This window comes from Palaemon carinicauda, chromosome 26 (assembly GCF_036898095.1).
Source record: "Palaemon carinicauda isolate YSFRI2023 chromosome 26, ASM3689809v2, whole genome shotgun sequence".
NCBI classification, from domain to species: Eukaryota; Metazoa; Arthropoda; class Malacostraca; order Decapoda; family Palaemonidae; genus Palaemon; species Palaemon carinicauda.
Window position 1 is genome coordinate 105,284,747 of NC_090750.1, and position 24,226 is coordinate 105,308,972.

Sequence of the window (24,226 nt, forward strand, 5' to 3'; positions counted from 1 at the left end):
TATTTATTTGTTCACCAAAAACAGCCCATAAACCAGAGGAACCATCTCACCTTATGTGTATATTTAGTGGGAAATATCAGTCTCATTAGCTGATTCGTCCTCTGTTGTGATTGGTGGTTGTAGGTGACGTCACTAATCATGTTTTTATGAATGAAATTATGTGTCAGACCTAGGGGGAGGAAATATATATACGTATATCAGATGAATTGGGACTCATGTAATTAGATTTCAAAAAAATAACCTTATAAAAGTTAGTACTTCTTTAATTAAACTAATAAAGGCTCTTATAAAGGCCGTAATACGTTTTAGTGACGTCATCAATTGTGGGATTCATTTTAAAGATTGCCACCAGGAACCAGAACCAGAACCTGAACCTAAACAGATTATTAGACCAAAACATAACAAACGATCTATGAAATAAATATAATTTGGGAAAATGTAGATTTAGATATTAAAATATTAAAATAAGTAATAGTAGTTTGAATAATACAATGAATATATGTATAAAATCTCTCAATTATAAAACAGAACGCAACCTAAACCAGTTTATTGTTCAACAGACGACGCCCATAAATGTAAACAAAGAGAAATGTAAACAAAGAGATGATGGAGCCTCCAGGCTGCTAAATTCAACTTTAAAAGTCGCATTTTACACCCATAATATATGGAATAAACAACATGACTAGTGGTAAGTAGTATTTTATGCCCTTTTCAGCATCCTGTGTAATTCGTAGGGACATGCTTGAAAAGTAAATGAAATAATTAAATGCGTATATTTGGCATTTTGTGTGAAATTTAAGAGCCATAATTCCGTCTGTTTTGTTAATGATTATCCCTAATTTCCACATTCAATAAAACATAAGCGTATGAGAAATCACTCGTTAGAATATTTACTGTACCACAATATTCCTAATGAGGAAAATAAGAAGTATTACCAGTGTAGTTGGTATCATAGAAATATATGGGACAGACTTTACAAATAAAAAAACCTTTTCTACATTTTCGTGTGGCCTTATATTAAGGGCACCCTTTATAATGGCTCATTTGTCAAGGGATGAGATGCTCCCCTACAAGATGCAATATTCTTGGGTTACAGTGAGTTATAACCGAATGGTGTAACGGTAAAGATATACAATACACGATTGGGGGGAGCCTTTGTATATCAGCGGCCAGTTCCTATATTTTTATCTGTACTCCATTCAGTTGAGTACTGTATATCTTTACCCATGCACCGTTCAGTAAAAAACTGTACAGTACACCTTGATCCTCACACGATTCAGCTGAATACTGTATTTCTTTACCCGTTCTCCATAAGCCAAGTATATTTTACCGATGCACCATGCAGTTGTGGGAGTGTATGTATGATAGCAGCCACCTGTGTGTATGATGACGGCCGACTAAGAATACGTCAGTGTAATGGGGGTCACAGGGGGTTGTTAGTCCCCTGTTTGGTAAGTAGGTAAGGATATGGCTTGTAGGTTAGGTGGGGAAGTTTAGGTCTGTTGGTGCCCATCTACTAGGCACGCGGGAGGAACTGGCCGCTGATATACAAAGGCTCCATACAGGATGTATGTACGATAGCAGCCTCCTGTACGTATTATTACAGAATGGTACATGGGGAAAGATATCCAGTACTCAAAAATCTGTAAGAATAAGTGACAATCCTAATGGGGTGAGGTTTCGTGTTGATTAATAGCCTTTTACCCCCAGGCTATTTGGAACTTTCCAACCCTTAACCCCTAGGCATTTTTTTTTTTCAAACACATTTTGCAATATATATTTTTTAAATTGCTCTAACAGCCTTAATTTTTGTCGTAGAGAGGTCAGGTTGGTCTCATTCTTTTGGAAAATGCCTGAAGTTTCTCATAAAGTTATCAAAAATTTGCAAAAAAATGTAAATAGCAGTTTTTTGCAAGGACGTATCGGTACGTCCATGGGGTTAAAGGGATGAGTTTTGTGAAACGTACCAGGTCATTGGGGGTAAAAGGGTTAATAGCCTTTTTTTCATGATTTTACGTTACATTGTTACATTGCTCACTTATTTATCTTTAGTACCAATGGGTCTGCCCATCCATACCATTGTTGTGATTAATGACATGACAGAGGTCATTGGTTTTAATTGTATGTAATTCCATGCCCACTTTTATGCACTTAAGTTTCTCGTCAAAGTTTCTCGTCAGTTCGCCAAGTTTTCAGTCGGTTTATTCCAGCCATGACTTCGGTTATGTTGCCTAACCTTATCTAGCAGCTCTCTTGATAGCTTGATTAGTAGAGTCCTCGCAGGCATAATTTCGGCTAAGAGGCATAGGTCCGAACCGAACCTACAGCTTGAGAGGGACGCCAATGGCAGACAGGATTATTTTGGGTATTTTGGTGTTTAACCTGGTTGATAAAGTATTTATTTTTGCGGTTGCGTTATGTAGACAATGAAATTTTCATGTATAGTTAATTTCTGATGTACAAAAAGTCTCCAACATCAGAATAGGTTCCAAGTAGCTGTTTGTAAGTCAAGTTTGCTAAATTTTGTCCTATAGTCAATTTCTTTTAGCGATGCAGATTTGCACCGACTCGCAGCGGTGCCCTTTTAGCTCGGAAAAGTTTCCTGATCGCTGATGGGTTGGACGAGATAATTCTAACCAATCACCGATCTGGAAAATTTTCCGAGCTAGAAGGGCACCGCCGCGAGTCGGTGCAAATATGCATCGCTAAAAGAAATGGACTATAGTGTAGGTTTCACCTAACTCTCATGCCTACAATTTTCATCTGCAAAAGTCAACAAATACTGTAGTCCCCTTTCATATTGGAAATGTCATTTTGCGTACTGCAATAAATTATATGATATTGTTTTATTACATTATAAGCTTTTGTTACAACATCTGATATTTATGATTTCAGTTGTATTTGTGCTTGAATTTCCAAATGTTTTTAAGTTGAGGACTGTCTATATAGTTAAATTGTAATGTAATACAGCTGTGAAATTTTATGAACAAAACACTGCGCAAGTTGCATCAATGGAAGAATAGCGTATTATTTTTACTATTTAAAGATAATATCGATATTGTTCTTACACTATGTACATGTCACAGTTGTGTCCTGGTGCTTGTATAGCTTTTTTTCTTATACAAATATAAACCATCGGCTGAAATGGCCGTTATTATTTCAGAAGGTGGTTAAAACCACCCGCAGGTGGCTGAGTAGCCTCCGCCTTTCAGTTAGCAAGGCAAGCACTTTTGGCTTCGGACGTGAGCAGTAGACACGTACTCTTACTGCCTCTCAAAACTTTGACTTTCCCTTCTTAGAATTAATGGGTAACTTTGTAGGTATATTGTTGATTTCAGGTAAACCCAGATAAATTAACTTCTTCAACTGAAAATTACAGGAATATGCAACGGTTTCTGGGTAAAGTTATATATGTGTAGCATTGTGATGTGCAATACTGCCATTGATATGATAACCTTGTACATTTTACAAGGAGTATAACTGTTTGCAGTTAGCCCCTTGCTACGAGTCCTTCTACGTCAATAACCTAAACCTAAAGAAGTTGGTGTTCCTTGGTCGGTGAGAGGTTTTGCTACCCTCATGACCTCTGAGGCTGCTCTTGCGGTTTCTTCCTAACTTCCGCTCCATCTTTGGAGGCGCTGAAGGGCATGGTACCTGCTGTGGCCTTTTCCTCTGTGAGAGCTTCGTTATTGGTTTCCAAAACCTCGACTCAGGAGAAGGCTGTCATGAAGAAGCCTTTGCGCTTTTCCTCATCTAATTCTTCTTCCTCCTATGCTTTTTCTTCATTAGATTCTTCAGATGCTGATACTTCTAAGAAGAAGAAGTCATCACCAATGAAGTCGAGGAAGACCAATCGACAGGAGTCACATGAGATTCAGACCGATCTCTCTCTGCGTACATGTGAGAGAAGGGAAGATGTATCAGTACACGGTACTAGGGTTTACGCTCTTTACCGTACCGAGCATATGCACAGTCAGTTGGGATCAAGGGCTTAGCTCATTTCCTTTGTTCTGGATACTCAAACAATCTCTCTTCTCTTGCACGAGAGGCAGAAACAAGAACCAACACATACAGTTAAAAGTGTCACAGTATATGATACAAGAGTGTATATTCATGCTGTCAATGCTTGGTCTTACATTGCCAGTCGGAACAAAGGACGCTGTTCGCTTTGGAATCAATGATTGTCCACTGCATGAAAGGTCATATAATTGCAGTATGATTTTTCTTCTCTTGATTGCCTGGTTACCATAAACACTCCCGAGCACCCTCAAAGTATTGAACGAGGATGCCCGTCACCTATTCTTCCCCTGCGTGACCAGTCCACGCTCCGGGAACTTAACAATGACCACCCAGGACCGCTCGGAGCTCTTAAGAGAACCGAGATGTTTCTTTGCATACGTGGGATCGTCGTCAGGGTCCTTCGCCACCAGGTGGTCAGTATGTACCCTATCTTCCGGTGCGTCGTTCAATACTGCCCTCGCTGTCATTCTTCACAAGCAATAAAATATTCTGTACTTCATCAGTTTGGGTGTTCGTGATGGATGTGAATAAGGAAGACATGGACTATGGGGCCAATTGTTAATAGATCAGTAACGGTAGATTGTTTGATAATCAATTACTGTACCATTTGATGTTTTTATTTTATTGATAAGACGTTATACTGTAGTTCCATTTTAACTTGATTTATTGATTACGTATTTGTTTCTTAAGTATATACAGTAGCGAGATATTGTAAAACACTGCTTGATTAATAGTAACTCAAAATTGAGATTTTTAGTTCACCACTCCGTAAGTATATATACAGATGGCTGGTACCCCCGGCTGCCCCCCTAGCCACCCCCTACCCAGTCTCTGGGTAGGGTTGCCACCTCACACCAAGAAAGTCTAATTGGCTACCTTCCAGCTTTGCCAAAAGAATATCCATTTATAAATAACTCCAGGTTTATAATAGGGAAAAATACAAATTAATCTACGAATTTGTCATTTTCAGTCATAATGAATAATTACTTTCAGTATAGTAGTCTTTGATTAGATTCAGGTATTTGCCTTAGAGCAATACTTAGTATAGATGCAAGCTGCTTTTGATTACAACAACATTATGATTAGTCATAACTGAATTGCTTGTGTCTAATTTTATTCATATTTCAGATCTCTATGAACATTGAAGTATGCGGAGAATGGCTGGGGAAGGACATGGCTTTGAAATCAGGATGTATAGAAGAAGATATCTTTCATTATGTTGATTATTCATCAACAGCTGTTATGGGATGGATTTCGAAGGATGATTTTCTCATGCTTCCCAGGCTCCTTCATTTCCTCGCTCAACTCCACAGGCGGGGAGATGTGTAAGGAAAGACGCAGGATCGCCAGTAGATCCTGATTTTCCCCCACTGATTAAATATAGTACTCTACATTAGCAAAGGTAAAACTTCTTTGAATACTTATGAACAGCACACTTGTGATTCATTATGTAAAGGATTAATTTCTTGGTCAAGTTTTTTAAAGGTGAATGTAAATTTGTAACTTCCTTTAGGTCTGATACCTTGAATGGTATTGTGTTAGTTAGCCTATGTAGGAAATCTCTATTCCTGCACTTGATACAAACCATCATTCTCTTAATAGGTGTGACCTCGGTAATGTTAGAACGACCCTTGAAATTTAATGAGGTCGTCATAACTACGGACAGTCGAGGAATAGCACTTTTGACTTTGGCCGCAAGCAGTACGGACATACTGTTGCCACCTCTCAAATATATGGCTTTGTTCCGTAACTGGAATACAAACCACTCTATTCGGCGTAGCTGAAAGGACGAGCCATTAAAATTCTAACGAGGGTTTACTACCCCACCGCTAGTTAGCGGGGGGTAGGGAGGGTAGTTAGCTACCCTCCCCCCCTCACACACCTGTGTGGTAAGCTCACTTTTTACTTTGGCTCGGGTGGTGATCGGACGTGTCCGCTTTCACCCTCGCCTCTTTGACAGCCATTAATGCTTTTTGTCTTTTTACTTACTTTTTCTTATACTTGTAATATATATATATATAAACATTCTTTATGTTTATGTATATATTTGTGTATAGAAATGTAGTAAGTTTTCGTTTCAGTGTTTGTGCTGTGTGTGTATTGTACGACAACGTCACCTGCGTAGTGCAAGGCCACCACGGTTCCACGTCATGGGGTACGGCCTCTCCCTCTTGGTCCATCGGTTTTTCCTTCGGCTTTTCCGTTAACTCGGCCGCCGTGTGGAATCGTCATCGCTGGACTTTCTTCCTTCATCTATTATCTTCGCTGTTCCTCCTTTCCTACGGGGAACTTGGATTCTCAGCGAAGGGAATGTGGGAGTTTAATTTACCTACGGTCTCTCTCTCTACTCGAGGTCGTTCACCCCTTAATGCTACTACTATGTACTATTACGGAAGCTCCTTTCCCGTTGCGGGTTGGGTTGCTATTCCGTTTATTTGTCTCAATTATTTTTAATGAAATCTAATTGTATTTTTAACTTTTCAGCTTCTCTGTGGAGAACACTTCCTTTCGGGGGTCAGTGGTTCTTACTATTTGTGATCATTCTTAGATGAATTACATAATTATAATTCTGTTTTTGTTACAGCTCTCCGCCCTCCCCCTTCTCCCGTGAATGTCATTGGGGGAGGAGGGCGCATACTTAATTTTTATTTCTTATGTTTTGCTATTCCCTCGGGGTTACTCTTCGGAGTTCCTCCCTGGGGAATCTCTGTTAAATAATTATTAAATTTTTTTTCCCAGTTAACTATGCAGTTTTTCTTCGTTTGACTAAAGTGTGCCAACGAAGCAGAGCTGTCCTGTTTGTGCCTGGGGAGTCTGCTGTCACTGCCGTCCCTCAAAGGACGTCGTCATGGGCGTGTTCCCTTTTCCTAGAAGTTCTCCCGTAACAACTGTCAGCTCTTCAGCTAAGGAGGTTCACCTCCAGGGATAGGTAACTTCCCTTCCGAGGGAGGTTCCCTTCCCAGGTGTGAGAGCCTTCCCCTGCAGAGGGGGAACTTCTCATACCTTAATATTCCTGGATGGGTTTTCCTGGTCCTCAGCTAGTTATGCTCTTGGTGCTGAGCGACCGCACTTGTAACCATGCTCAAGGAGCTGAGCGGTTGCGAGGCTGGGCACACCTGCAGATATGCTCAAAGGGGTGAGCAGCTGCAGGTTCAGTCTGGTGAACTCTCTCGTTCGCGAGGGATGCCACTCTTAAGGACTCCTCTTCGGAGGATTGCTCCTTATAGGTCAGCTTGCTGATCCAACGGTCCTAAGGGGCGCCATCATCAGTGTCTTCAAGTCTCTTCTACGAAGTGTTCACCTCTCTCGTTCGCGAGAGAGGCCACTCATAGAGACCCCTCTTCGGAGGATTGTTCCTGATTAGACCAGGCATCTCCTAGACCTGCCGTCTCCGTTCCTTGCTGCCTACGCTGTGGGCGCCCACGCACCCCGTTATCCAACGGGCACCAGTCCCTTCGGGGCAAAAGGGGCTTTCTCACATTGTGAGTAAGTTCCCTAAGCGCCAGGTATCCCCTGCGCGCCAACGTTCTCCTGCGCGCTCGCGCGCGCAACGCGCAATTGCACGCAAGCGCTCGCCTGCTGTTCCTGCTGTTCCTGAGACTGCCATCCAGAGACATCCATCCAGAGACATCCTGTTCCAGGGACATCCTGTTCCAGGGACTGAGTGCCAACGTTCACCTGCGCATCGGCGCACATCATTGGAGTTTCCTGAGATAGCGCACAGGCGCTCATCAGTGATTCAGCCTGCGAGTGTCTCCTAATCTCTTCTACGAAGGGCACCTCTCCCGTTTGCGGGAAAGGTCTCTCATAGAGACCCTTCCTCGGAGTATCAAGCAGATCTTCCAGTGTTGAGCCAGCTGACCTACTGATCTACCAGCTCAACCTTGCACTGCAACGAAGGACTTCGGCTCTGGACTCTGAAGCAGTCCTGACTACGGTCCTCATCGAGGGATGACCGCCCCTTTTTAAGGACACATCCCAGTTCCTGATCGTCCTGTCAGCTGACTCTGCATCCTAGCACACTAGCGCGTGCTCGCCGATGATCTTCTTACGCCAACGATCTTTGTACGCGCGTAAGCGCCGATGATCTTCTTACGCGCGCCAGCGCCGACGATCTTCTTTCGCGCGCAATCGCTGACGATCTTCTTCGCGCGCGGGTACCGATGGTCTCACACGCGCGCACCAATAGTCTTGCGCCTATGCCAACAAACTCCTACGCGATGCAGCACGCTCCAACATTCTGGTCCACACGGGCGCTTCATTCTGATCCTGCACATCAATATGATTCCTGTGCACTCTATGAAGTCTCACATGTGAGCGTTATCAGCAGTCTCCCGCGCGCGAGCCCAGGGTATTCCCCATCGCGCCAGCGCGCTCCCTAGTGCAATCACCAATACCCTCCCCCGCGCGAGGCTGCCGGACATCGCGCGGTAAGGGCGCCATCGCCACATTCCCCCCCCCCCCCAAGCACAGAACAGCGCGCTTGCCGGTGGGGGGGAAGGTTCCAGAAAGGCCCAGGGACATGCCGTCCTTATCTTTTTACAGGCAATTTCCCCTCCAGAGGGAGTGTCTGACAGCGCAGCTGGCAGCCTGGTTTGGGACTCTAATCAGAGCGATAGCACAGGCTTATAAGCTGTTCTCTCTGAGTTGAGCCACAAATCCTTGGCTACATCCACTCCCCCGATGAGGAAAAGAGGAGTTTCGGACGAGGTAACTTCTACGAGGTCGTAGCTGTCTCCTCGTAAGTCTTCGAGGCAGGCACTCTCCCCCCTCAGACTTTTTTCCCTCATCTTGGGACAAAGTTTTCCTGCCCTCAGAAGAGTCACGGGAGGTGAGACGTTTCCCAATCACACCATTAAGGGAAACCCCACCTCGCGCGGTAAAGTCTTCTCGAATAAGGGTGGAGAAGAGCCTGCCTCCGTCGTGGTTGGAGTCCTGCATCCCTCCCGGGAGGGAGTCAAAGGACTCCAAGACAGTAACGGGAGTCCCCTAGCACCAAAATCTACAGGGTCAGACATTCTTTCGCTATGAGAAAGAACCTGTTTGAGCCTAAGGACGTGAAGCAGGCGGCTGAGAGGTGTAGGAAGTCACCAAGACTCCCTTCTATATGGGGCTTTGACATTCAAGCCCTATAAACCTCCAGCACCTCAGCAACTACGTCCCACCAAAACAACGGCAGCTAAGGCAGTGGGGCCTAAGCCCTTTCTAGTCAAGGATAAGAAAGGCAATTAGTCCCTCAGGGGAGGGAAGAATCCTAGAAGGAGCAGCCGAGGCCGCTAACGCTAAGATTGCCAGTTCCCCTGCATGTCCACCAGTGGCGGGATACCTACAAGGTTGCGCAGACAGGTTGCGGCAACTCAGGGCCGTTTCCTGGACAATTTCCGTAATCAGTCAGGGATATCGCGTCCTGTTCACAACACCTCCACCTCCCCTGAGGACGAATCCGGTGTCATTTAATACCCTTGTCATGGGATCAGCAAGGCGGCGAACTCTGTGGGCAGAGGTCCAGATTAAAGCATACTTCGGTCAGCATGGAGACCGCAGGCACAGTCAGTCTGGCAGTAAACCGCTAGACTTCTTGTGTATTCTGGACCTGAAGGCCGTGTACTTCCAGATCCCAGTCCATGCGTCTTCAAGGAAGTACTTAGGATTCAGCATAGACTAAAAGGAGTACCAGTTCAAGATGCCGTGTTTTGGTCTCTCCACAGCTCCACATGGTTCCACCGGACTGTTCATCCTAATTTCATCATGGGCACTCAGGATCGGCCTCCGTCTCCTCCATTATCTGGATGACTGCCTGATCCTAGCAGACTCGGAGTCATTCCTTCTTTGACACCGAGACAAACTTCTACGACTTTGCCAGGATCTAAGGATCTTGGTAAGTCGAGAAGTTCGCTCTGCTGCCCAATCAATGACTGGTTCACCTAGGCATGACTATAGACACCAATCTCCATAACGCCTTTCCATCAGACGACAGGATAGCAAGGCTGAGAAGAGTCGCAAGCCCTTTCCTCAGACGAGAAGAGCTGCCAACCCAATCGTGGTTACGTCTCCTCGGTCACCTTTCACCCTTGGCTCGTCTAGTTCTCTACGGTCGCCTCAGAATGAGGTCTCTCCAGGGGCGACTCAGGTCCTGGTGGAATCAAGACTGCGATTCCCCGGACCCCATGATCCCTATGGATCCTGCGGAACGGACGAATCGCCAGTGGTGAGTGACATGCGAGAACCTACGAAGGAAAATGGATCTTCTCGTTCCTTCCTCCGGTTTGGATGCTGTTTTCGGACACCTCAAAGGAAGGGGGGGGGGGGGCGTTCTGTGTGTTGGTCAGAATCGGAAAAGTGCCTCCATATAAATCTGCTAGAGATGAAGGCCGTCTACCTGGCCCTTCAACAGTTCCAACAAGGACCTGGCAGATCACTCTGTGGTGTGATGAGCTACTTCACCACAGTAGTGGCTTAAATCAACAAGGAAGGAGGTACCTTTTCAAACAGCTATCCCATCTCTCAGTAGAGATACTGTACTGAGATAGACCGAAGTCCACTCGATTCCTCTATCGGCTCGCTTCATCCCAGACAAAGGGAATGTACTTGCCGACGGTCGAAGCAGAGCTTCTCAGATAATGAGTACCGGGTGGTCCTCGGATCTTCCAGTAGCCAACAAAGTCCTGACTTTGTGGGGTTACCCGACTGTGGATCGGTTCGCTACAGCGCTGACCTTCAAGCTCCCGCTGTATTGCCCCCCCAGTCCCAGATCCCAAGGCACTCTGGCAAGATGCCTCCCAACAACGGTGGGACAGCTTCGACGTGTAAGCTTTTCCCTCGTTCTGTTTGATGAGGAGGATGCTCAACAAGACCAGAATATCGGTCAATCTCTCGATGACCCTTTTGTGGCTCATCACGCCGAATGGTTTCCGGACCTTCCGCAATTCTTAACGGAACTTCCGAGAGAACTCCCTCTACGGCACAACCTACTCAAACAGCCACATGCCAACATCTTTCACAAAGCCGTAGCTTCGCTTCCACTTCAAGCCTGGAGACTATCCAGCACCTCCTCGCTAAGAGAGGAGTGTCGCAACGAGTTGCGAACGGGATGTCTGGACACCTGCGTAGATCATCCGCAGGGGTCTACCAGGCAAAGTGGCGAGTTCCTGTGGTTGGAGTCATGAGGGGTATCTCTCCACTCGATACCACTATTCCAGCAATAGCGGAGTTCTTTGCATATTTGCGCGAAGAATGCGCCTTTCAGTCTTGGCAATGAAAGGCTATCGCTCAGCCTTAAGTCTAGCCTTCAGGCTCAAAGGAGTGGATATTTCTTCCTCGCTGGAACTTTCCCTACTCAGACGAAGATATGATCTTACCTGCCCTCAGTCGGAAGTGAGACCTCCTCCATGGAATATGGTTCGAGTTCTCAGGCCTCTTAAGAGACCTCCCTACGAACCATTTCGCCAGGCTTCAGATCACCACCTAACTTAGAAGGCGGTGTTCCTACTAGCATTGGCCTCGGCCAAGCGAGTCAGTGAACTTCATGGTATCTCGTTGACATCGCCCATGCAAGGGGATGAGGGGAGGTAACGTTCATATTCATCTCTGAGTTTGTGGCTAAGACACAGAATCCGGGAGTGCTGGATCTTCGATTCGACTCTTTCCGGATTTCGAGTCTTCGTTCTGTAACAGATGACCCAGACCTTCCCCTACTGTGTCCAGTAAGTAGTCCGAGGTTGTCTCAAAGAACGGCTGCATTTGTCCCCAAGTGCAAGCTTTGTTTGTGAGCACTGGGAGAACAAAGAGGAGGGTCACCAAGAATACCATCTCTGCATAGATTCATAGGGCGATCCATCTGTCCCTGAATCCTGACCCTCCTCCATCATGTCGCCTTAGAGCGCATGATGTCAGGGGCGTAGCTGGCCTTCAAGAAGAACTTCTCAGTGACGCAGGTTCTATAAGCAGGAGTGTGAAAGCGTCAGACGACCTTCACAGCCCACTACCTGCAGGACGTGAACCACAGGAGGCACGATACGTTCTCTATCGGCCCTGTGGTGGCTACACAACAGCTGGTCTAACCTCAGGCTCCTTAATGGACAAGTAGCAGAAGGTTGAGGGCATTGTTACCCGGTTTTAGTCCGCATGAATGAAAAAGTATGCCTGGCCCTTACTCTTTTCTTCATCCTCCCTTCTCTTGGGGAAAGCTGCATAGCTGACCTCAAACCACTGCAGGTAAACCATGCTTCCTTGTGTTCCTAGTATTAGATAATACTGTCGCGTCCCCCATACCCTGACGAGTTGGTATTGGGAACGTCCTAGCCTAGAATTCCATCTAAAGGACTTCAGGTCGACTTCCTAGGACGAGTCACACTTCATTCCTTCACACACAAGCTTATGTAGGCCGCACGTTCCTTGCGGAGCAAGGAACTTGCGAGGTGTAGGGACTCCTTATCTCGAGTGCTACACACTCGGATTCTGAGTCCCCGAGCAAAGCCAAAGCCAGTAAGGCTGGGACTTACCACCCTACCTAAGGGGTAAGTCACCCAATGTAAATAGCGTGGTTTGTATTTCGGTTACGGAACAAATGACAAATTCGGAGATAATTTGTATTTTTCCTAACCATACAAACCTTAGCTATTTACTCATACTTGCCCGCCAGCCCTGTCCCCCGTGAAGTCCTACCTCTAAGCGAAGTGAATCAGTTCACCGGTGTGTGAGGGGGGAGGGGTAGCTAGCTACCCCTCCCCTACCCCCTTGCTAACTAGCGAGGGGATAGTTAACCCTCGTTAAAAATCTAATGGCTCACCATTTCAGCTACGCCGAAAGTAATACCCTATGTAAATAGCTAAGGTTTGTATGGTTAGGAAAAATACAAATTATCTTCGAATTTGTCATATTGTTAGGAAAAATACAAATTACTTGGAAATTTTTTCATATTTATCATGTCCCCGTTCTTCAAACAAGTTGGAGTCGGGCAATGTATAGATTGTGAACGGGCTCACCCCTACTGTGTACTTATCTATTCACCTCCCATTGAAATCTTTTACTCCTTCCAGCACTGATTGCCCAGGCTGTCATCCTACGAGGAAAACGAGGTGTCAGGCTGCCTCTTGAGGAGCTCGTATGAAGCACATGAGGTCATCCTGGGACAGTAGCCAGCCAGTTGGTTTGAGGTCTTCAACCCACCTTAAGGTGAGTCTCCTATGTGAAGAACGGAAGGTTTGTATGCTGCACTGGAACAAATGACAATGGTTCCGTAACTGGAATACAACCCAACGCTATTTATAGTGATTTATAGGGGTATTACTTTCGGCAAAGCTGAAAGGAAAAGCCAATAGAATTGTAGACTTATAGGAATTGTTGAAAATTGGAGTTTTGGAGCCAGGTAATTATGAAAGAGTTTGACAGACAAGTAGGAAGAAAACAAAGGGAACAAATGATGAAGTAGAAATAGGAAGGCTCTGCAGTTAAAGGCCTAAGATAAGTGCTTTTGCCATCTACAGAGCACAGGATACTGCACATGATACCAAAAGTAGCGGAGGGATGGGGGCGTTAGTATCTTCCTCTCTCAACTACACACCTGCGACTGTACTTTGCTCTGCTTTTGGCTCGGAGGGAGAACGGTTGTCACTGCTCCTCCTCCTCACCAATTTGGACAGCCATTACAGATCACTTTTTTGTTTTTTCTTTTCAGTTTGTGTGTGCCTTCCCTGCCAGCCATGCGTACCTGCCCTGGGCTCGTTGTTTAGCAAGTCAGCAGCCTTTGGCTGCACACCTGTCTCTTTCCTGTCGTTCCCCGACGACTCGTCGCTCTCCAAAAGAGGAAAGCAAACGTCGCCAGACGTGCGCTCCTCACCTCTCGCCGATGCACTGATCGCTCAGATTATCGCCAACAGACGGATGTTCATGACTGGGCTACTATAGCACATCGGCTCCAAAAACCAGCCTCCCGATAGGTGCCAACGTTCGTTAGATCTCCAGCGCTGATTTGAGCGTCGTCGATTGTGGGAAGAGAGGCCTGCAAGACCTTCTCCTCCTCGAGCTCTGGAACTCCCACCTGAGAGACAAAAGTCTCCTCCCCATCGTTCACCGTTGCCTCGTTCTCCTCTCCGCAAATGCGGAACATCACGCTCGCCTGGGAGAGCGGAAAAAAGCAAGCTGCAGGAATTCAAGATTCCGAAGAGACCACCTTCACGGTCGATTCCTGTTGCTCGGAAGGAGACTGCAGCTCCGCATCCTCCCTCTAACTCCTCCTGGATGTCAGATAAGGCTCCCTTGTGGGGTCCCTCTTCGTCGTTCTATATAGGGTAACTTTCCGACAGTGCCACAGTCGGTCCGCAGCCGTGAATTGCAAGATCCTGTTTTATTCATAGTTTGTTGTTCTCTTTATATCAATACATTATGATTTTGAGTTTTTTATTCATAGTTTGAGGTTATCTCTGTTCCAAAATATTGAGTTTGGAACCTTGGTTAGGGCAGTAACCCAAGCCTTTACGGCAGGTATCCCACCTGCTTATCCTTCGGGAACTCCCAGGATTCCCCTGGAAGAATCTTTCTCTACATTTTCAGACTCACGGTGAAGATCCACTGTCCCTCCCCGTCAAGAAACTTTGGTTTCTTCTTCTCCCCTGAAGCGGAAAAGAGGAGTCCCTGATGAAGTAGCTTGTAGGGTCAAGCTGACCCGCGTCAGGTCGTCCAAGGGGAGGTCAAGTGTTGCCATGCCCACTTCTCCTCACCCTCCTGCTCCTCACTCATCGATTCAGTCAGAGTTCTCTCTCTCAGGGAAGAGTCCTTATGTGACTCTTTCTGTCCTTTGCTCATTGAGGAAGTCCCACGAGACCACAGAGTAGTCTCGAAACCAGTGGAAGAGTCCATCCTTCTCCCTACGGGTGACCGATAGAAGGTCGTTCCATCCAAACCTCCTGTGCTAGAGACTTTCTTCCCTCCGAGGAAAGAGTAAGGATTCAAAAACTCTGCCAAAGTCCTCATTGGGGATTACAAGACCTGCAGAGTGGGTCAAGCAGTCTACATTTGACCACTTCGATAACGACCACAACCCACCCCGAGGTGATGTCTCGTGCGTGGAAGACAACGATTCGGCTGCCAGTCCTTCTTCAGAAGCTGAACAGAAAGAGTCAGAACATGGCATCCGGCAGGTTATAGCTTGCATGAGTTCACTCAATGGGTTGGTAGACCCATTGAGGGCTCCTCAGGAGGGCAAGGTCATGGTCTTGGACCACGTCTTTGGCACTCGGAAGCCCCCAAGAACAGCGAAGCCTTGCCCTGGTCTCAGGGACTGAAGAATGCCCGGCGGAAGGTGTCTGCCCTGCTCTCCGAGTCCTCTAGCTCTCTTCGATCAGCCTCATCCTTAAAACTACTGCGACATCTGAGTGTCCAGCAGAGAAATTTTTAAGAGGTCCTTGACGAGTGTCTCCCGGCTCCTCTTCACCATTGCTTAGAGGAACTTACGAAGGGGATCTCTCTAGAGAGACTCTTCGGGGTTCAAGTTTACTTCTCAGCTTCGGAAATTCTAAACAAAGAGAAAGTTGCGAAGTATGCCATGCAGGCTACTTTTTGGCTGGATCTATGGTTGGGATCAGTGAGAAACCTGGTGCAAACAAAGGGTTTTTCCAAAGGAGGCTCCCGGAAAGCGATGGAGACTTTCTTCCTGTCGGGTATTCGGACTATTGAGTTCATTGCCCACCAAGTAGTGAACTTGTGGGCAAACACCATCTTATGGTGTAGAGATGCAATAATCGAGAGATTCCATTTCCAAGTCCCAAACTGCGAGATAGCAAAATTCCAAAACTCGTCCCTGAAGGGTTCCTCTTTGTTCAAGCTGGGGGGTGTCGAGCGAGCTGCGGAGAGATGGAGGAAGTCCTACCAGGACTCCCTCCTCCATAGGACCTTGACATCCCGCCCCTACGGACTACGTTCTCTCCCGCAGACGAAACAACAGAAACCAACGCTGAACAGGACTGCGGCAACAGACAACAAGGTGTCTAAAAGCCCCTTTCCTGTCAAGTCAAACAAGGCTCCAAGTCGTCCTGTGGAGGGAAGTATCCTAGAGGAGTCGGCCGTGGCCGCAAATGCTATGTGATTCCCCTGCTTGTCCACCAGTGGGGGAATGCCTGCATTGCTGCTGGAAGAGCTGGATGCAGCTTGGGGCCGAACCCTGGATAGTCTCCGTGATTAGTTCAGGGTATCGCGTCCCGTTCAGTCAATCTCTCCCTCCACTGATCAAGACTCTAGTGTCAACTAGCTCCTATGCAAAGGGATCTGCAAAGAAGCTGGGTCTTCGGGCTGAAGTCCAGAACATGTTGGAGAAGGGCACTCTCTAAAAATTCCTGGGTGACTCCCCAGGCCTTTCCAGTCGACTCGTTTATGTGAAAAGGGGTCTGGAGGCTTGAGACCAGTCATCGACTTCTCAGCTCTGAACAAGTTTGTTAAACAAACCTCGTTCGGCCCGGATACGGTTTAGTGGTTTGCGGACTGTGGCCAGATGTAGCACGCAGACTGCCAGACTGCCTAGTGTCTGAATGCCAACCACACTCCAACATTCACTAAACAAAAAGATGATATGATGGAATACCCATAAATCTGGGCAAAAGGTAAACAATCAAGAGAGCTGGGCAATGGGCACCACCCCTCAATTTTTTTATACTAGGCAAGGGGACCCAGCTAGAACCTCAAATTTCCCTATTATCTTTTCTTGGGTTCCCCGTCTCTCTTTGCAGTGCTATGCATGGAGTTCTAAATAAGAGCAATATGCTTTTTAGGTAGCAGGTTTCCTCATTATATTTCAAGTTATTTGAACATTACAAATATTAGGAGAGAAAAAAAATGTTACTAAGAAAAACAAACTTCAGGCTGGAACGGGGAATATTATAGGTGAGGAAGTGCATTGAAATACAGTAGTATTAAAAAAAGTTTATTCAAATAATTGAGAGAGAAAAACAAATTTCATATTTGTGAAAATACAGGTCTACAAAACCAGGAGAGATAAATTTCTTTATACCGAACCTCTTTGGAATCAATCCTCTAAATATTTAATCTACATATACAAGTAGAAATAAAGACCAACATAAGTGTAAATATTTGGGCTGAATTCAAATGCAATTTGACAGGTCATTTCAGTTAGGATCAAAGGGATTGTAAAACAATATTACCTATCTCTACATTCTCATTTTAACATCAGAAAGAGGCCCCTCCTCTAGATTGCGTTGTCACACGAAAAAAGAAAAAAATATAATTTATTATAAGTCAGACAAGGGGTAAGAAGACCACAGGACTTCATGTGCACCCTAGATCTAAAGGACGCATACTCCCAGATCCCAATCCATCCGTCTTCAAAGAAGTATCTCAAAATCACACTAGACAACAAGAAATACCGGTTCAAGGTAATGTGCTTCGGTCTTTCCACAGCACCTCACGTTTTCACGAGAGTGTTCACCCTAGTGTCATTTTGGGCTCACAGAATCAGCATCCGTCTCCTATGCTATCTGGAAGTGTGGCTGCGTGTAGCAGAATCGGTGGCGCCCTTTCTTCAGCACAGTTACAAACTTCTGGGACTTTGCCAAGATCTGGGAATCTTGGTTAACCCCAAGAAGTCATCTCTGCTTCCCTCTTAACGACTGGTATACTTAGGAATGATGATAGACACCAATCTTCACAAAGCCTTCCCATCACACGAGAGGGTAGTGAAGCTGAGGAAGGTTGCAAGACCTTTCCTCATACTAGAACTCCCACCCCAAAGGTGGTTATATCTCCTTGGGCACCTATCATCCGTGGCCCATCTAGTTCTCAACGCCTGCCTGAGAGGATACGATCTCTCCAATAATGGCTAAAGTCCAACTGGGATCAGGCCTTCGATTCCCCGGACATTGCGATCTCATGGGACCAGAAGAACGGACGGACTTAGAGTGGTGGGTGGCAGACGAGAATCTACTAAAGGGTGTCGACCTTCTTGTCCCTCCCCCAGGACTTGATGCTCTTCTCAGATACATCAAAAGAAGGGGTGGGGCCCACATGCTGCACCGCTCGACCTCCGGCCTGTGGTCAGAGTTCGAAAAGTACAGTACCAGCACATAAATCTCTTAGAGATGAAGGCTGCCTTTTTGGCCCTTCAACAGGTCCAGCAGTTCCTGGCGGGCCATTCAGGGGTGGTAATGAGTGACAACACCACAATAGTAGCTTACATCAACAAGCAAGGTGGTAGTTTTTTGCAGCCCCTATCCCATCTGACAGTAAAAATAGTGAGATGGGCATAATTCAACTCGGTGACCCTATTAGCTCCTTTCATTCCCAGCAAAAGTAATGTGCTTGCGGACAACCTGAGCAGAGCGTCTCAGATAGTGAGTACTGAGTGGTCTTTGGATCATCTAGTAGCCAACAAAGTCCTGACTTTGTGGGGTTCCCTGACGGTGGATCTGTTTACAACGGCCCTGAGCTTCAGGCTCCCGCTGTACTGCTCCCCAGTCCCTGAGCCCAAGGCTCTCTGGCAAGATACATTCCAACAACGGTGGAACAACATCAACATTTACGCCTTTCCCCATTCTGTCTGATGAAGAGGACACTCAACAAGACTGGAACATTGGTCAATCTCTCAATGACCCTCATAGCTCCGCTATGGCATCACGCGGAATGGTTCCCGGACCTTCTGCAACTCCTAACGGAGCTACCAAGAGAGCTCCTTCCACGACACAATCTTCTCAAGCAACCACATGCCAACATCTTCCACAAAGCCGTAGCTTCGCTACGACTTCACGCCTGGAGACTATCCAGCATCTCCTCCCTGAGAGAGGATTTTCGCAGCAAGTTGCTGTCAGGATGTCTGGACACCTGCGAAAGTCATCTTCAGCAGTCTAGCAGGCAAAGTGGAAAGTCTTCTGTGATTGGTGTCGTGGAAGGGGTATCTCTCCACTCGATGCCACTATTCCAACAATAGCGGAGTTCCTTGTGTATTTGCGTGAAGAAATGCGCTTTTCAGTCTTGGCAGTGAAAGGCTATCGCTCAGCCTTAAGTAGCCTTCAGGCTGAAAGGAATGGACATTTCCTCATCGCTAGAACTTTCTCTACTCATACGTAGTTATGAACTTACCTGCCCTCAGTCGGAAGTGAGACCTCCCCCTTGGAACGGGGTTCGAGTTCTCAGGTCTCTTAAGAGACCTCCCTATGAACCATTACGTCAGGCATCAGATCGCCACCTAACCTGGAAGGCGGTGTTCCTGCTAGCTTTGGTTTCGGCCTAGCGTGTTAGCGAACTTCATGGTCTCTAGTATGACATCGCCCATTCAAGGGGATGGGGGGAGGTAACTTTCAGCTTCGTCCCTGAGTTTATTGCTAAGACTCAGAATCCTGGAGTAGCAGATCCTCGATTCGACTCCTTCCAGATTTCTAATCTCTGTTTTGTAACAGATGACCCAGACCATCTCTTACTATTGCCCAGTAAGGAGTTTGAGGCTCTACCTTAAAAGAACAGCTGCAGTCCGTCCTCATGTGCCAGCATTATTCTTCAGCACAGGAAGGACTAAGAGGAGGGTCACCAAGAACACCATCTCTGCATGGATTCGTAGGGTCATTGATCTGGCCTTGAATCCAGATCCTCTTCCATCACGTCGCCCTAGAGCACATGATGTCAGGGGCATAGCTTCGTCCCTGGCCTTCAAAAGAAATTTCTCTGTGAAGCAGGTTCTGCAAGCGGGGGTGTGGAAGTGTCAAACAACGTTCACAGCCCACTACCTGAAAGACGTGACCCACAGGAGGCTCGATACGTTCTCTATCGGCCCTGTGGTGGCTGCACAGCAGCTGGTTTAAAACCTCAAGCTCCTTATTTGACAAGTAGAGAAGGTTGAGGGCAATGTTACCCAGTTTTAGTCTGCATGAATGGAAAGGTTTGACTGGCCCTTATTCTTTTCTTCATCATCCCCTCTCTTGGGGAAAGCAGCATCCTGGGTTCTCTGCATAGCTGACCTCAAACCACTGCAGGTAAACCATGCTCCCTTGTGTTCGTAGTATTAAGTTAATACTGTTACGTCCCCCATACCCTGACGAGGTGGTATTGGGAAAGTCCTAGTCTACAAGTTTCCTTCTAAAGAACTTCAGAACAACTTCCTAGGACAAGTCACACTTCTTCATACCTTCACACACAGCTTGCGTAGGCCGCAGTCCTTGCGTAACAAGGTTCTAGCGAGGTGCAGGGGCTCTTTATTTCTTGGGTGCTTATACACTCGAATAACGAGCCCCCGGGTGAAGCCAAAATGCCAGACTGGGATGGACGTTCACCCTTCCTAATGGGTGAGTCACCCCTATTAAATAGTGTGGTTTGTATTCCAGTTACGGAACAAATGACAAATTCGTAGATAATTTGTATTTTTCCTAACTATACAAACCTTAGCTATTAAACCAAACTTGCCCGCCAGCCCTATCCCCCTTGAAATCCTTCCTCCAAGCAAAGTGAGCTCAAGCACAGGTGTGTGAGGGGCAGCCAGTAGCAAGCTACCCTCCCCTGCCCCCGGTAACCAGTGGTATGGGGTAGTTAACCCTCGTTAAATTTTAATGGCTCGTCATTTCAGCTACGCCGAAAGTAATGCCCCTATTAAATACCTAAGGTTTGTATAGTTAGGAAAAATACAAATTATCTACGAATTTGTCGTATTTCATCATTTTCCAATCTTTAGAGTAGTGATATTCCCATAATCTACCTTAGCATTCCCATCTCTGTTTTCTCAAGCTTTGTCCTCTTTTTGTCTTAAAGTGTGTTTCTGATCCATACAGAATCAGTCATTGTGAGAAGTCGATTATGATTTTGGTGAATGTTGGTCCCTTGGATATAATAAATATTAGTTTTAAGAGGTTGGAATGATGATTGACTGGTTTAAGATGGTTTATATCTTTCAAGAGGTACCCTCCGTAATGGAGAACTTCATATCTTTAGCCGTTCCTTGCATATGGTTTTGGTTATGTTGATTGTTGCAACTGTTTGGTTACTTTTCTCTCTATGCCAATGTATTCAGAGAATGTTACCATCTATTTCATTATTATATCCATATAATGATGGATTAATCTTGATGTGCCTTGAAGAGGTGTTTATGAATTTAGTTATATCTTCTTGATTATCATTGTCCCATATTCTATGGTAATGTGGTAGTTGGCATAGGAATCCTAGGTAGATTGATTGAAATAGGGCTTTCGTCTATCTATCTACCATGGCACTTTCCCTGAAATTTGGGAGGAAGCTGACAAAAAAAGGAGATAAAAGGGGATTTTTTTTCATTGTTCCTTTTTGCTTGACGAGGGACTCGGCCAAGTTTGGTTGGTACTGCTAGGGTGCCACAGACCACCCTCCCCTATCTTCCCCCACAAAAGGAAGCTGCATATGCCGACTGTCTCACTGTTGCCACCTTAGTAGTCACCAAGGTGACCCGAGGTAGCAGCAGGGCCTATTGGAAGAGCGTCGCAATCGCTCGCCATTCGTTTCTATTCCTAACATGCTCTTTTGCCTCTCTCACGTCGTCTCCTGTCACCTAGGACTTTCATACAAAATTAAAAAATGATTGTAATATTTTCAGTTGAATCTATTCCTTTTTAAAAAGAATACCACTGCATGGGAATCCTAGATAAGTATTGAAATGGTTAGTGTTTCGTCTATACAGTAGTTATTTTAATGGGAATGAATTGAAGAAGAAAGAGGATGAGTGTCAAAATAACCTTAACCATTTGAAAATGGTAACCCCTTTAGATTCTGATATCACCTAAAGACTTCTCGGTTTGCTTTAACTTGACCCCTTAACCTTGTTTTTTTTTAAATGTGTTACAGTGAATAAGTAATCATATTTGAAAGAATTGATGGTGTATGAAGGTAATTTGGAAGCTGACAAGAATTAGATAGAGTTTATGGTTGTGAATAAAAGCTTTTCATTGAGTTAAATTTTATGGATTATGCTGCCGATCTATTGGTGCAGAAGAATTGTACTATTTTTCATAAAGAAAAGAATGTGTGGTAGATAATTTTGTGAAAGTAGTGTAATATTTTGAGTTGTTTATTTACTAGGGAATTCAATTTGATGGTACTGTATATTATGATTTTTTTTATGATGTTTCAAAATTCTGGCTGCAGCATCATAATGCGTCTAGTAAATAACACATGTAAGCGAATGTAGGAAACGGTGGTTGTTTTGACGGTAGCCTGGAAGAGGGCCTATTTAGAGAAGGGAAGATCAAGCAAATAAGAAACTTGTTTAAGGTACCTGTATACATATTACCCTCATACAAAAAATGATTCAAAGTACTGGTACCTGTTAATAGTCTCAAATATATTTTCCTTTTATTTTTTCAATGAATTTCCACAGCACTGTATTGTAAAATGATAGGCATGTTTTCTGGTAAGAATTAGATTTTATTTTCACATTTTATTTTCACATATTTTATTTGTTCAATAAAATATAATTTTTGCTTTTCTATCCTCACTTGGGTAATGTAAGGGTAATTTGTGTTTTGTCAAAATTTGTTATTTGTAATATTCCATGTATAACTTTTATATTTTAGAAAATACATATATATATATTTTTTTTTTCCCAAGAATTAGTACCTTTGTCCCTCTTCATTGAAAGTTGTGTAACTTTGTTCAGTCAGTTTGATGTCTTATCTGTTCCAAAATCTATTAAATTTCTTGAATATTTTCTATCAGATTTGGCACTATAATAGAGAAGAGGTTGGAGCTTAATTTTAAGAAAAGGTCGTCAAAGTAGTCATGATATCGCTTTGTGAGTAATCCTCATGTTCTGACATTTGCCTTATTAACTACTTTAAAACTTAAAAAGAGGAAGACTTATGGAGTTTGCCTTTGTCTATTTGTTTGGTTTGTGCTACTGTCACCCAATCAAAAGTCATTTTTTTGCTGGAATTACTTTTAATGTTTACAATATATGTCTCTCCTTGTCTGGGTTTTTTGCTTGTTCTATAGAGGTGTACTGTTTATGAAGATTAATAATTGGGTCTGAAAGACCCCATGTAACTGCACATAAAGGAAATATGTTATTAATGGATAATTAGCCTTTTATAGAGATTCCAGTGTTTTTACAGGGCCATTATGAATCTTTCTTTGTCAGTTCTTGACCATCATTACGCACGGACTGATATTGTATTAGTTTTCATGTTGCCGTCCCGCCTTTCAATTTGACTTCATAATGCAACTTATGAGGACATCTTATCGTAACCAGGTCTTCGTCTATTGACCCTTTCCTCAGGTCTTTTCCAATAACCTCCACAATTACTGTTTTGAATATATTCGCTGTCGTCCCATCCAGAACATCTCGATCTTCGAGTTCTTGGTGGTTTTTACTGCTAATTGATGCCACTTCCACAATATATGTTTGTGATTTAATCTTCACTGTATACCAGTTATGAATCTTGGCATCCTCAAGTCACATACTTATAAAATGTTTTATATTATGTAAAACCTGTAGTTCTAGTACTCCATGCAGCAAAAACATAGGCATTGACAGAAAGTGGAAGAGATTTTTCATGTAAATTGCCTTGCTTTTGGGTGCATATCCACTGGAGTGGTTCAGGAACGTTTCACTTGCCTAGATGAAGTGATTATGGCTAATATTTGCTTTTCATGAACATACCTTTGCTTTGCTAAAAACCTGATGGCAGTTTTTAAGACCTTCATTTTATATTTCAAATCACTCAAGTTTTTGAATGGAGGCCATTATTTGCATTCTTTTACATCCCCAGAAGGCTTTTGGGTTTTTTCTTGAAGGGTGTAGGTACTGTATACTCAAAAGTCTTAGTCTAAATGAGAATCATTAGAAATTTTAAAATAGACTATTCGAGGTGTTGAACTTTTGGGGACTGCTGTTATAGTTTGACATAGAAAAGGCAATCCCAATATCAAACGCATTACGAAGTAAAAGTGCCTCCTTTTTTTCTTTTATAACCTACTTCAACTTTGTTTCCACTTCCTACCTACTTTTTTGCACTTAAGTCTAAACTTCAAGAGAAGGTCCTCAATCACAAACATAATTTGGTCCAAGAAGCTGTTCGTAAGTTGAATTTTGTTAGATTTTTGCCTTAGGGTATGCTTAACCTAAATCCCATACCTATGATTTCCAGCTACAAAAGTCAACAAATAAATAGCTTTCATATGAAATAAATATCAGGTTATTACAAATGTCATTTTACTTACTGTATTGAAGATATTGTTTTATTATAGTACAGTA

General features: G+C 44.6%; 1 long non-coding RNA gene across 1 annotated transcript; it reads left to right on the top strand.

Annotated features, from left to right (window-relative positions):
* The first annotated feature begins 558 nt into the window (after positions 1-558).
* LOC137619758 (uncharacterized) lies at positions 559-23,733 on the top strand. The gene is made up of 4 exons (XR_011039977.1): positions 559-688; positions 5,149-5,422; positions 13,059-13,194; positions 22,120-23,733. It is a non-coding gene; the product is annotated as an uncharacterized lncRNA (long non-coding RNA).
* Positions 23,734-24,226: the final 493 nt, after the last annotated feature.